At 40.9% G+C, this 13,747-nt stretch overlaps 1 long non-coding RNA gene across 7 annotated transcripts in view; it reads left to right on the forward strand.

Annotated features, from left to right (window-relative positions):
• Positions 1 to 11,818: 11,818 nt before the first annotated feature.
• LOC308583732 overlaps positions 11,819 to 13,747 on the forward strand; it is a 53,767-nt gene continuing 51,838 nt past the window's right edge. For 6 of the 7 annotated variants that reach the window (XR_014006385.1, XR_014006386.1, XR_014006387.1 and 3 more), the window contains exon 1: positions 11,819 to 12,105. This is a non-coding gene — a long non-coding RNA (uncharacterized lncRNA). Of the gene's footprint in view, positions 12,106 to 12,765; positions 12,873 to 13,747 lie in introns of those variants that run through there. The other variant, XR_014006391.1, reaches the window with a different exon arrangement.

The following is a 13,747-nucleotide window of genomic DNA, read 5'->3' on the forward strand; positions in this document are numbered from 1 at the left end:
AATTTCCTAGAAGAATCTCTACCCCACTGCTTCCAGCTTTACCCACCAGAATGTTATGTTTACTTTAGATACCACTTTTTAGCCCAAAGGCCAAGCAGTGAACAGCATATGAAGGAAAGAGATGACAAATGTCCAATAAGTCCAATAAATAAATCTCAGCAATATAAAATGGCCAAACCACAAAATACCCACCATTTGTGCTTCCACTTTGCACAGTCACTTAGGACTTACAAATTTGTTTTGGCTGAAAGTGTGTTGACGCAGTGCTTTAAACATTATACCTGAATTAAAGTCCAGATCGTGTTCAGTCCTAATTAATTTGCTACTCAGGTTTTGGGATTGCCAGTTACTGTACATGACAGCTAGGAGTTGTTTGAGGAAGAGGGAGTAGTGGGGGAACAAATGACTTTCCATTTTCTCATTTTACATTCACTACCAGAAGCAAAAGCCTGGCCTTGCATATGTTGGTGTTGTGTGCAGTGTGAAATCCGCTGAGACATTTGTGCACCGTCATGCTTTTCACCACTATATTTTACAAATTGTGTGCTTCTGCATAGTTAATTGCAGGGCTGAGTACTTTCAGTACTTGTTTTCTTTTCTCCACCATCACCATTCCTGGGCTGATAGTATTTACTTAGCAGGCATTCATCTAAAGAAAAACGTCCCTACTTTTATATAAGTCAAAGTGAGCTCTCTCTCTCTCTCTCTCTCTCTCTCTCTTTTTTTTTTAATAAATTTTTATTGGTTTTACAGCATTTTAAGAAGAACAAACAAACACAAAACAAAACAAACATACAAAATACTTTCAAGGATATTTTCATAAACCTCTTTTCTTGGACTTCCCCATACCCCCCCTCTCTGCATCCCAGTGTCCATATTTGAACTAGCAACTCCCAGTTGTTAATTTCTAATCTCTGTCGTCTTAGTCCTCCTTTATTATCTAACCTTGTATCCCTGTACCCTGTTACTTCTAGCAACCACAACATTTTAACATTCGTTGAGTTTATAGTAGTCCTTAAGATAGCTCTTAAATTTTTTCCATTCTTCTTCCACCATCTCTTTACGTTGGTCACGGATTCTGCCTGTCATCTCAGCCAGTGTCATATAGTCCATCACTTTCATCTGCCATTCTTCCAGAGTAGGTAAATCTTGTGTCTTCCAATACTTTGCGATGAGTATTCTTGCTGCTGTTGTGGCATACATAAAGAAATTTCTATCTTTCTTTGTCACCAATTGGCCGACAATGCCCAAGAGAAAGGCCTCTGGTTTTTTAGAAAATGTACATTTAAGTACCTTTTTCATTTCATTATAGATCATTTCCCAGAAGGCCTTTATCTTCGGGCATGTCCACCAAAGGTGGTAAAAAGTACCTTCAGTCTCTTTACATTTCCAACATTTATTATCGGGCAAATGATAGATTTTTGCCAGCTTGACTGGGGTCATGTACCACCTGTATACCATTTTCATAATGTTTTCCTTTAAGGCATTACATGCCGTAAATTTGATACCGGTGTTCCATAACCATTCCCAGTCATCTGACATAATGTTGTGTCCAACATCCTGCGCCCACTTAATCATAGCAGATTTAACTGTTTCATCCTGTGTGTTCCATTTCAACAGCAAGTTATACATTCTGGATAAATTCTTAGTATTGGGTTCTAGCAATTCGGTCTCTAGTTTTGATTTCTCCACTTGGAAACCGATTTTCCTATCCTGTTTAAAAATTTCCATTATTTGGCGATATTGAAACCAATTTTCTACTTTGTGCTTCAATTTCTCCTGACTTTGTAGTTTAACCTTGTCTCCATCCTGTTCTAGGATTTCCCAATACTTCGGCCATCCGACCTCCATATTGAGTTTCTTCACTGCTTTAGCCTCCACTGGTGACACCCATCTAGGGGTTTTATTTTCCAATAAGTCTTTGTATCTTATCCAGACATTAAATAATGCTTTTCTAACAATGTGATTTTTAAAGGTACTGTTAACCTTGTCATACCAAAGAAATGCATGCCAACCAAAAGCATTATTGAAGCCTTCCAGATCCAAGATGTCTGTATTCTCGAGGAGCATCCATTCTTTCAGCCAGCAAAACGCTGCTGCCTCATAGTACAATTTTAGGTCCGGCAGGGCAAAACCCCCTCTTTCTTTAGCGTCAGTCAGTATTTTGAATTTAATTCGGGGCTTTTTGCCCTGCCAGACAAATTTCGAAATGTCTTTGTGCCACCTCTTAAAACATTCCATCTTATCAAGAATCTGCAAGGTCTGAAACAAAAATAACATTCTAGGCAATACATTCATTTTAATTACTGCAATTCGGCCTAACATTGACAGTTTCAGATTTGACCATATTTCTAGATCTTTTTTAATCTCTGACCAACATTTTTCATAATTGTCCTTATACAAATTAACATTCTTAGGTGTTAAATAAACCCCTAGGTATTTGACTTTCTTAACCACTGTCAAACCTGTTTCCTCCTGAAATTTCTCCTTTTCCATATCTGTTAGGTTTTTCCCTAAGACTTTAGTTTTTTGCTTATTCAACTTAAATCCAGCCACCTGGCCAAATTGTTGAATTATTTCTAAAACCCTTTTCGTACTAGTGTTTGGCTCTTGCAAAGTCAATACTAGGTCATCTGCATACGCTCTTAACTTGTAATGTTTAGCTCCGACCTGCACACCTTTGACCTGCTGGTCATTTCTTATCATATTCAGCAACACCTCCAGAACCGAAATAAAAAGTAATGGGGAAATTGGGCACCCCTGCCGAGTTCCTTTTTCTATCTTAAGTTCCTCAGTCACAACATTATTTACAATCAGCTTAGCTTTTTGTTCAGAATATATTGCAGCCATACCATTCTCAAAACCCTGGCCTACCCCCATCCCATGAAGATTCTTCCTCATAAAACTCCAAGAGATATTATCAAAGGCTTTCTCCGCGTCCACAAAGATCAATACTGCTTTAGTGTTTATATTCACCTCCAGCTTTTCCAAAATGTCTATTACATTCCTTACATTGTCTGCTAGGTGTCTTTTAGGGAGAAAGCCTGCTTGGTCTTTATGAATCTTCTCCATCAAAACTCTTTTAAATCTTTTTGCCAAAATGTCTGCAAAAATTTTGTAATCCACATTGAGGAGTGATATCGGGCGGTAGTTTTTGAGTTGAGTCTTTTCAGTCTCTGACTTTGGTATGAGTGAAATATATGCCTCTTTCCACGATTCAGGTGCCCTTTTTCCCTCAAGGATCTCATTACAAACTTCTCTTAGTGGTTGAATCAACCATTCCTTCAGCGATTTGTAGTATCTAGAAGTCAGTCCATCTGGTCCCGGAGATTTGCCCAGTTGCATACTCTGAATGGCAGCCTCTATCTCTTGTTCTGAGATTCTCTGGTTCAAGTCCATCTTACTTTGCTGAGAGATGTTTTGTAATCCATATCTTGCAAGGAATTTGTCTATATCTTCTTCATTTTGCGGGCCTTGGGTGTAAAGTTTTTTGAAATAACTTAAAAAGCAATTTCTAATTTCATTAGGTTTAGATATGTTCTTTCCCTCGACCTCTAGGCTTGTAACTGTATTTAGTTTCTGCCTTTTCTTCAATTGCCATGCCAAAAGTTTACCACATTTATTTGCTGATTCAAAAGTCTTTTGTTTCATTTGCTTTATCTTCCATTCAATCTCTTGGTTCATCAATTCCATATATTGAGTTTGATGTAACTTAATCTCTCTTAAAATGTCCTGAGACTTTGGTTTTGTTCTTAGTTTCCTCTCTCCTTCCTTTATCATTTCCAAGATCTTCTCTTTTTTCTCATTTTGTTTTTTCCTCTTTATTGAATTTTGTTGGATCAAAAATCCTCTCATAACAGCTTTACTTGCGTCCCAGATCACTCTTTTCTCCACGTCAGTCCTCAAATTTATTTCAAAATAGTCTTTTAGGGTCTTTTGGGCCTTCGTGAGAATCTCCTTATCTCGAAAGAGGGTGTCATTCATTCTCCATCTAAATTGACCGGTTATTGTGAGTTTCATCTCCATCTTCACGGCGTTATGGTCGGAGCAGGTTTTTGGGCAGATTTCCACTTTCTTAATCTTTGGAGCCAATCCACTAGTAACCCAGATTTGGTCAATTCTGGTCCAGGTCATCATTGCTTGGGAGAAGAAGGTTCCCTCTCTCTCCAGAGGGTTCCTTGTTCTCCAAATGTCTATCAAGTCCATGTTTTCTGTCATTTCGAAAAAAGTCTTAGGGAGTCTCCCTTCTTTAGTGACTGTTAGCCTTTGTGCCTTGTCCATATTAGTGGAGACCACGCCATTCATGTCTCCCATGATTATCATGTTGTAATCCAGATAGTCCGTCAAAGTTTCATGAAGTCTCTTAAAGAAGTCAGATTTGCCTTCATTTGGTGCATAAATTCCAACAACTAAAAGTTTTTCTCCTTGTACTTGTATCTCCACAGCCAGATATCTCCCTTGTTCATCTTTGAATATCATTTTTGGAGCCCATTTCTCCTTCACATATATTACCACTCCTCTCTTCTTAACTTTGTCTGATGAAATAAATTCTTGTCCTAACCTTTTATTCGTAAGTAATCTCCTGTGGGCTCTAGTTATGTGAGTTTCTTGTAAACATATCAAATCCAATTGTTCTCTGTTCAAAATATGAAATACTTGTCTTCTCTTCAAAGGCCCATTCAGTCCATTACAATTCCAACTAAGGAATTGCAGAGCCATCTTGTTATTTTCTTAAGGCTCCTCCAACAGCTCCAAGTTGTTGCTCTTCTTCTGACGGTGGTGGTTTTTGTCCAAACGAGAGATTCAGGATATCCAGTGCTCTCCTCTGTTCTGCAAGTGCGTCCACAGTCCCCTTCTGTAGGTCCTCCTGATATCTTGCCAAAAATTTGTCTTTATCTTGAATTGTCTTTATTTTCACTTTCTTTGCCTTGTAGTCGAATGACAGTCCTTGTGGGAACTCCCACCTGAAGCGGATAAGATTTTTCTTTAACAAAAGAACCAAATCCTTGTAGAAGTTTCTTAAGTCCAAGATGTATTTTGGTATGTCTTTAAAGATCTGTACAGCTGAATTTCCAATTTGCAGGGCTTTTTCAAAGTGTAGTCCTAAAATTTTATCTCTTTCCTCCTTAGATCTGAGTGTGATCAAACAATCTCTTGGTGTCTTTCTATCTTGCTTTTTGCCCAGTCTAAAGGCAGTTGTAATTTTGAAATCGTCTTCCTCCAGGTCCCAGCAATCCGCAAACTCCCGTGTCAAATATTCCACAAGGTTGTCACTTTCATTCTCCGGAATCAGTCTTAATTTTAAGTTTCTCTCTTTCCTCTGTAACTCCCACAAGGCCAAGGTTGCATCATGCTCATAGACCTTCTTGGCAAGTGGCTCTAATTTCTCCTGCGTCTCTCCAGCTGTGGCTTTGGCCTCTTCGGCAATTTGACGCGTGGTGGCGTTTTCCTCGACCAATTTGTTTATAGATTCTGTATTCTGGTTTAATCTTGTTGATATTTCTGTTAATTTTTGTGTGTTCTCTGAAGTCTGTTTTGTCAAAGACTCCAGAGTCTGGTTTATCTTAAGCAAAGCTTCTGTCACAGCTTCCATAGAAACGGCTGCTCCTTTGTCCTGTCCTGTTGTTCCAGCTAGTCCGGCTGTTACGCCTGAGATTGAACCTCTTTTCTTTGCTTGTTGCAGCTGCAGCTGTTGCTGTTGTTGTTGCTTGGTCTTGGCTCTTGTAGTTATCTCTTCTTGTGGCCCACTCATGTCAAGGTCAATTCCCACGGGATTTATTCTCCCTTGGAAAATTCCACTGTCTTAGGCCGTGCTGGACTTCACTTTATCCTCTAGAGGGAGCAAATCAAAATGGCCATAGAAGGAAATTTCCAAATACATGAACAAAGGAGAGCATCCAAGATATAAAAAGAAAGGAGATTAACCCAGTCCAAATCAATGTTACTAAAGTCTTATAGCTTCCAATTGCCACAGTTGCCCAGTATGCTGTTTATACTGTTTCTTCTTAAAATGTACAAAAGTCAGGCACTGTGGAAACTTTGTATCAAGGTGTCACTTCACAGGGAAAAGTCAGCTCAATGTAGTGAGAAGGCAGACCGTTTCAGACTTTCAAATAGATGAGATAGCAGAGGTTTTTTCCTTCAAATAAGTCATGCAGTTAATGGTCAAATTCACCTCCCCTCTGCCCTGCTTGCTAGAGGGGAGATCAAAGGTTTAAATGTCCGGTTTAGCTGATCAAAGGACGGATTTAAACGGATGCAGGTTTAGAGCTCCGTTGCTTTCACTTTCATGCGGTCGGGGGGAGGCAGACTTCCTTTGTTTAAATCTCCCCCGTTTTTAGCCCAATTTTTAAAATTAAAAAAGTCCCAGTTATTTTTCAGTTCTTACTCACGGGGAATCAGTCCAAATTTCTTTTCAGGAAGGAATCGGCGCTCTCCGCTTATGGCGACGCGGCTTCACTTCGCAGGCTGGGTAGCGACTCTCAGCACCGCGCTCACTCCCGATGTCGATCCGTAGCCTTTAAAAAGGCTCTTTCACGGTACCGGGGGGCGCGAAGGTGCCCACCGAGTCTCCTTGTTCTCAGGCTTCAGCGCCTGGGATTTTAGGGGTCCCCCGCTTGCCGTAGCGGGTAAGACCCGAACTTGCGAAGCAGTCCTTCTCCGGAGCTCGGAGGTAGGACCGCCATTAAGCGCTGGCACCGACCGGAAGTCCCTCTCTCTCTCTCTCTTATGCACACACACCTTTCTCTCTCTCTCTCTCTCTCTCTCTCTCTCTCTCTCTCTCTCCACACACACACATGGGGGTTAGACTCAGTGTTGTCTATTGTTTTTGGATCTATGAACCAAGCTAGATGTGATGGCATACCTCTTAGAGACCCTGGAGAATCACAGTGGATCAGTGAAGATAGCAGAGAGCCGGACCATCTAAATCGATATAGGTAAAGGTAAAGGACTCCTGACAGTTAAGTCCAGTTGCGGTCGACTCTGGGGTTGCGGCACTCATCTCACTTTACAGGCTGAGGGAGCCGGCATTTGTCCACAGACAGCTTTCCGGTTCATGTGGCCAGCATGACTAAACTGCTTCTGGTGCAACGGGACACTGTGACAGAAACCAGAGCGCAGAGGAACGCCATTTACCTTCCCACCACAGCAGTACCTATTTATCTACTTGCACTGGCATGCTTTCGGACTGCTAGGTTAGCAGGAGCTGGGAAGAGCAATGGGAATTCACCCCATTGCAGGGATTCGAACCACTGACCTTCTAATCGGCAAGCCCAAGAGGCTCAGTGGTTTAGATCACAGTGCCACTCATGTCCTTTTTATCTGGAAGCTGCCTTGAGTCTCATCAGGGACAAAAGGCAGAACTGCTGCTGCTACTACTACTCAGTGGTAGAGCATCTACATGCTGAAGGACCCAGGTTCCATTCCTGGTGTGTCTAGGAAGGGCTGGGAGAGATGCCTCCATGTAATCTTGGACAGGTGCTGTCAGTCAATGTAGACAATACGGATCTAGACAGACCAAGAGACTCACACAGTAGAGGGAAGCTTCTGTTGTTCCTATGCTCCTAAAAACCATATTTTCACAGGAGCAAAACTTCCCAAGGATCCCCACCCCTAACCTTCCCCCTTCTGTATATCCTGGGGTGCTTCCGCAAGGGCAAAAGAAACTGAAATCCTATCCAGGTTCTTTTGATCCCTGGTTAGTTGACAATCCCATGTGCCTTGAACAGTTGGGCTCAGCTGTAAGGCATGAAAAGAGAAACTCAATATATAAAGGTTCCAGCTGACTGGTCTGGCAAGGGGCAAAAAGGGACTAAGTGAACTTTGGAAGGGACCATAATAATAGGAGCAAATTCTTCCCAGAGTGTGAACCTGTGGGCTTTTTCAAGGTCTGAAGAGGATGCAGAAGTGCTGTTGGTTGACATTAGATGGCCTTGCCAGAAAGGGCATCAAGCTGAAATAAAATATTAACGTATCTAACAAGCATGTTACTAGCAGCATGAATTAGTTCACACATGCATTGTAAAACTTGATTTCCCATTCCTTTATTTTTACTTTGTTTTATGCTTGGTTGAACAGCTGCTGAATGTGAGAACTGTGTCCACTGAGAAGCATTGCATTAGAGGTGATGCAAGACAACATGATGAACGTTTTATCTCTGGTATTTGATCTGTGATGGCTTTTCATTCAAGTAAACAACCACTTGACATGACAGACATAAAGTGATGACCATGTAGTTATGAACTAAGCCTTTTTCACTGATGTGTACACATGATTGCAGCAGTACTGCTAAACTGGCACTGAGAGTAAGCGGCCGAAAAACAGCTTCATCTGTGTTACTGGTGGCATGCTAATGTTGATCTACTGACATGCACACAAGTATGCTTTAATATGTATTTTTACTGTTGTAAACTGCTTGGAGATTTCTCTCCCCGTAAGCAGTATAGTAATATTTAATAAATCATGCATAGTAGAATCATGGAATCGTGGAATTTGAATCCCTTAGGATCATCTAGTCCAACCCCCTGCAATGCAGAAATATGCATCTGTGGGGATCAAACTTAGTGCCAGAAATCACCACGGAACATCTAAAGATAACAGTCTGTTAGTCATGTTATGTGTAGACATTTATCCTCAAAGTGAGAATTAGCCAAAGTCGCACTACAAACTTGTGGTTGGTAGGATTTGAATCCAGGCCCCCTAGATTCAACGAGTGGTCCAATGGACTACATTTCTTGCTAATCAGCTTTAACTTTAAGATTCCATAATACACCTTCTGCTTTAAATATCCAAAAGACTTTTACCCAAGAAAGAAATAATGGGTTCTCTTATCTATACAACTGAATCTGCAGCTTCAGCCAAGGCTGGATCAGCACACATCAAAGAAGCGTTTCAGTTAAACGTGTTGTAAATTTAAACAGGGAAAACAGGTAGAGAGAAATGGAACTCCATAGCACCATCTTGTGGCACAATGCTATATTGCATATACAACACATATAAATCACCTTTTCTTTACCAATCTAGCTGAGTCCCAGTTCCATTTGCTGCTTCTTTGACTAATGTTTCCCCTCCTGCATTCCTCCCTCACTTCATTGGCTTAAACAGATGATTCCTTTTTGCATAAACAAACAAGTCACAAGAACAACCTGAAAAGGGAAAAATAAGAAGAAGAGTTTGGATTTGATATCCCGCTTTATCACTACCCGAAGGAGTCTCAAAGTGGCTCACAATCTCCTTTCCCATCCTCCCCCACAACAAACACTCTGTGAGGTGAGTGGGGCTGAAAGAAGTGTGACTAGCCCAAGGTCACCCAGCAGCTGCATGTGGAGGAGCGGAGACGCAAACCTAGTTCACCAGATTACGAGTCTACCACTCTTAACCACAACGCCACACTGGCTCTCAAAATAATGCTACATATAACACTGTATAAGTGCTAGTGTGGGCTGTACTTCCAAAGGCCAAGACCAGCTCTCAACTACACTCTGTTTATACCCCACTCTTCTTCCAAAGGGAGCCCAGGGTGGTAAGCAAACAAGCAATAAAACAAAAAGATCTAAGAGCAATTCTAATACAGATGCAGACTGTGAAAAATCCCTGCTTAAAAGGCTTGTTTATATCTATCAAATGGGGTAATATGTTGGGACTTTCTCTCTCCTTCCCTCTGGCTCAAGACAGACAAATGTTACGGCTTTGTTTTGGTGGTGTTACATTTTTTGCCTTGCTTACCTGTAATGATCTGTCCTGTATCTCCAGCTCTGAAGACTTCACAGCGGAAGTTTTCACAGCCAAAGCTGCTGTCTTCATAGTTCCCTAAGTTTAAAATGTGTTCTCCTTATTCAGTTTTTCACTTGTTATGAATTCTCTAAGATGTGCAAGGGAGTGGGGGGGGGGGAGAAAGCATTTTGCACTGTCCATTATACAACTAGAGAGAGCATGGAAGTCTAAAGTGCAGTAATTCACATAAGTGACTATGGAAAGTGGTGCATTTTTACTCAATGATTTTATTCCCTGGTGTGCTGATTGCTTTTCCGACACCAAAATATGTATCCTATTACTTTTTACTATTGTTAAATAAGGAACTGGGTTCTATTATGCTCCTCTGTACCTGCAGCACAGCCATTAACACTATTCTGTTTGCCAAATGTGCCTCTCTGGTGATGAAACTTGAGCAAGAATGAATACTGACATTTTAATGGCTGCTTCTGATTTCATAAAGCTGTTTTTATAGAAAGGTACATTGATAAATCTATTTTGTGAAGTACCAAAAAAAGGAATCCAGGCTTCTGAAATGGAATAGCTATGCCCAGCTCAAGGATTCAGCTAGACTGGTAAAGAAAAAATGATTTATATGCGTTGCATGTGGGATATAACATTGTGCCACAAGATGGTGACATGGAATCCCATTATTCTCTACCTGTTTTCCCTGTTTAAACTTACAATGTGTTTAACCTAAATGCTTCTTTGATGTGTGTAGATCCAGCCGAAGTTTCATTTTCTGGGTTACTATTTTGTTACTGCTCAGAACCTTGCAAACAGCTGACTTCATCATTTCACAGAGAGCAGGGCTTCTTGTGTTTATTCAAGAGACAAAAGGTAGCTAAAGGCTTACATGCTGTGTCTTCATATTCCATTGATAGAACGATATTCAGGAACCATGCACTATCCAACACCTGTTGTTAATTTCCTTCCGGTTCATGAAGAACATCATGAATTACTGCTCCCGCTGGTAGCTGGTGATGTTCTGAAGGCCAGCCTGGGAGCTCACTGCTGAGATGAGATAGGATTTGGATCCAGATCCGTTGTTGTTGGCATACATCTGTCTCACGAGACAATGGAGTGTGCCTCCAGAGGCGAAGTCAAACCATTGTGTTGACATCACTGAAGTCACCTCCATGGAGCGCAAGCCTGAGCAGCATGTATAGCTTACAGACATACAGTTTAAAGTTATTACCGTATATGCTAATAGGCTGGGAACAGGAGTGTTGAAACCCAGATAAAGAGGAACAATTTCTAGATTGTGTCCTAGAACAGCTGGAGCCAAGCAGAGGTGGTGGTGCCAAAGACTCGGTGTGAGATGCTAAGTTTCAAATGTTATGGAAATTAATGACATCTGAGGGGGCACCACTTAACCATCCCTGATCTAACATGTATTTTGGAGAGCTATGGTCTCGTGCTAGCTTGCATGAAGAATTTATATATCCACAAATGGATATCAGCTGTTTAGTGCAGTTCAGTTTGACTAAACAAACAAGCCCCTTCTCTCTCTCTCTCTCTCTCTCTCTCTCTCTCTCTCTCTCTCTCTCTCTCTCTCTCTCTCTCTCTCTCTGAGTATCATGTTTAGGCATTGATGAAGTCATAGAATATATATATATACTCGTGTAATATATACTCTTACACGGGAAGATACCCGAAAACACCAAAACCTGCATTCCTGTACCCGTGAAAATCTACGAAAGCAAATATATATACACACACACACACACACACACACACACACACACACACACATTTTAGGACATCTGGGAAATTACTTGCAACAGTTGCCTCCATCCGCTGAAATATTTATATTTAAACAAAGTTAGGAATACATAATACAAAATTGTCTGGGCTTAATATATAAGCCTCTGTGCATTTTTAAAATCTGCCTGGGCGAGACAGCCTCCATTTCAAAAGGGCAAGACTGCACAGAGTGATCCTTGCTGACATTCCAGGCACTAGCTGCTACTCATCCCATAGGAATTACTCAATGTGTTGGCTTCTGATACTCCCAGACAGTATCAAAACAACTGAGGAGAGCACTGGCTAGGACAAACTTAAATGTACTTTACCTTATGTCCTATGTGAGAGAGCTACCTCACTCATTCTGGCCTGTCGTTCTGCTTCCTAGATAAAATTGTGCCCTTCCGATAGAGCCAATTTCATGGCTAAGGCTGGTAATAAGGGGAAGGGGGGAGAATGTAAAGCTGGTGTTAGGAGTTTGAGGCTTCAGACCCCACAAGTGGAATTGGCAAAAGCTGAATTCCATGCTGTGCCTCTTTGCACAAGAAGCAGGGAAGATCCTGGATTTCTAGCTGAGTCAGCTTCCAGGCTATCACCATATTACAGGTAGGGATGTCCATTTCAGTTTTCCCCTCATCTTTTCATTTTTTCCAATTTTATGTTCAGTTTTCCACATTCACGAAAATTCACCAGTGGATTTCTCCCAGCATATACACCTTTGCGTGTAATTTTGCCTAATATGCACAGTTTTACAAAGTAATCTTCCTGGATGCATTATAAATGTTAATATATACTAACATATGCATTTTACGGATGTTACCTTAGCATATACACATCGCTTGGCTGGAGAACTGCACTGAAAAATCCAGAGGAGTCAAAGTTTCAAATGATGGGCTCTGATTTGGTTCACATATAGTTTCAGAAAGTGTAAATTAGGAAGGCCTCTAAATGTGATCTGAATCAACCGCCCAATCCCTAATAGCAGATGGGGTTCAATCAAATATTTGTAAATTCAGGTTTTGCAGAAAGTGGTTTTTGTGTTCTTGTACAACAAACCTCTTTCTACTCCTGCCCCTCCTCCAAACATTTGGCAGTAAATGAGAAAATGCACTGGAAATGCACTGGGATAACAGTCACTTTATATGATCTCATATAGCCTCCCTGCAAACAAATCAGAATGAATCCTCAGTTACCAGTAAACGTCATATAACTGCCCTGCAAACTTTGGGCAAAGAAGTCTGAAGTAATGCTCAACAAGCAGGTTATCTGCAGGCAGTCCCAGTCATATGGCTGCCTTTTGCTGTGGACTTGCCTGTAATGAAGTAAGATGTAACTTCTGTGCTTCTTATACCAGCCTGGGGAAGTATAATAAGGTAAATTCAACGCTTGCTTCTTATTATCTTGATTGCATTCTCTTGTGTAAATGCAACTAACTTCTTGGTTAAGTAAGTCTGTGTGTTGTAATTAGGGCAAATCTTAATCCATGTTAATGTTTTTGTCCTTTGGGCCAAGTTACTGAGAAAGTGGTTTTTTGGGTTAGAGAGGAGGAAGACTTGGAGACTGTGGATTTATCCCCACTTCCTCTTGTCTAGCAATTCGGGTTTTTCCAGATTGATGTTTGCTCTGCTTTAGCATTAAAGAGAGGGTTTTCCCTGGGAAAGCAGTGGGGAAAGAGGGAAACTGCCTGCATCCATGCAGAGAAAGTGCTGGTCAAGTGGAAAACTGCTCTGACCTATGCTTTCCAGTCATGATGGGGCTAGCAGAAGTGTGAATGAGTCCTGTGTCAATGATAAAACGAACACACAAAAGGGATGTGGCATATTATAACCACAAAGACAATTTTATTGAGGAAGGGGGCTTGTTCATTCCATTTTGGAATGATAAAGTCAGAGATGAAAGACCTCCTTATAATTTATTCACATTGGTTTAATACTCTGTCATTATGAAACCTTCTCTCTCCTCACCTTCCCTCGCTCTAGAATATCACTTTTGGTTTTATTTAAGCTATACTATTGGAATGTAAAATGGGAGATATAAAAAATATTTTAAAAGAATGATGAGAATCTTTCTGGGTTACAACTCAGTACTCCAGATAGTTCTCTGGGTGGCACAGATGCTGGTATTATTATTAATATTAATTTATTTTAGAATGTTTTAGGGTGAATTTAGTCCCAGCGGTAAAGCTGGAATAACTAGGCACCCACCTAGTGAGGGTTCTAACATTATACGAACACAGCTTAGAAGGCGA

The sequence above is a fragment of the Podarcis bocagei genome, assembly GCF_964188305.1.
Source record: "Podarcis bocagei genome assembly, chromosome: 3".
Lineage (NCBI taxonomy): Eukaryota > Metazoa > Chordata > Lepidosauria > Squamata > Lacertidae > Podarcis > Podarcis bocagei.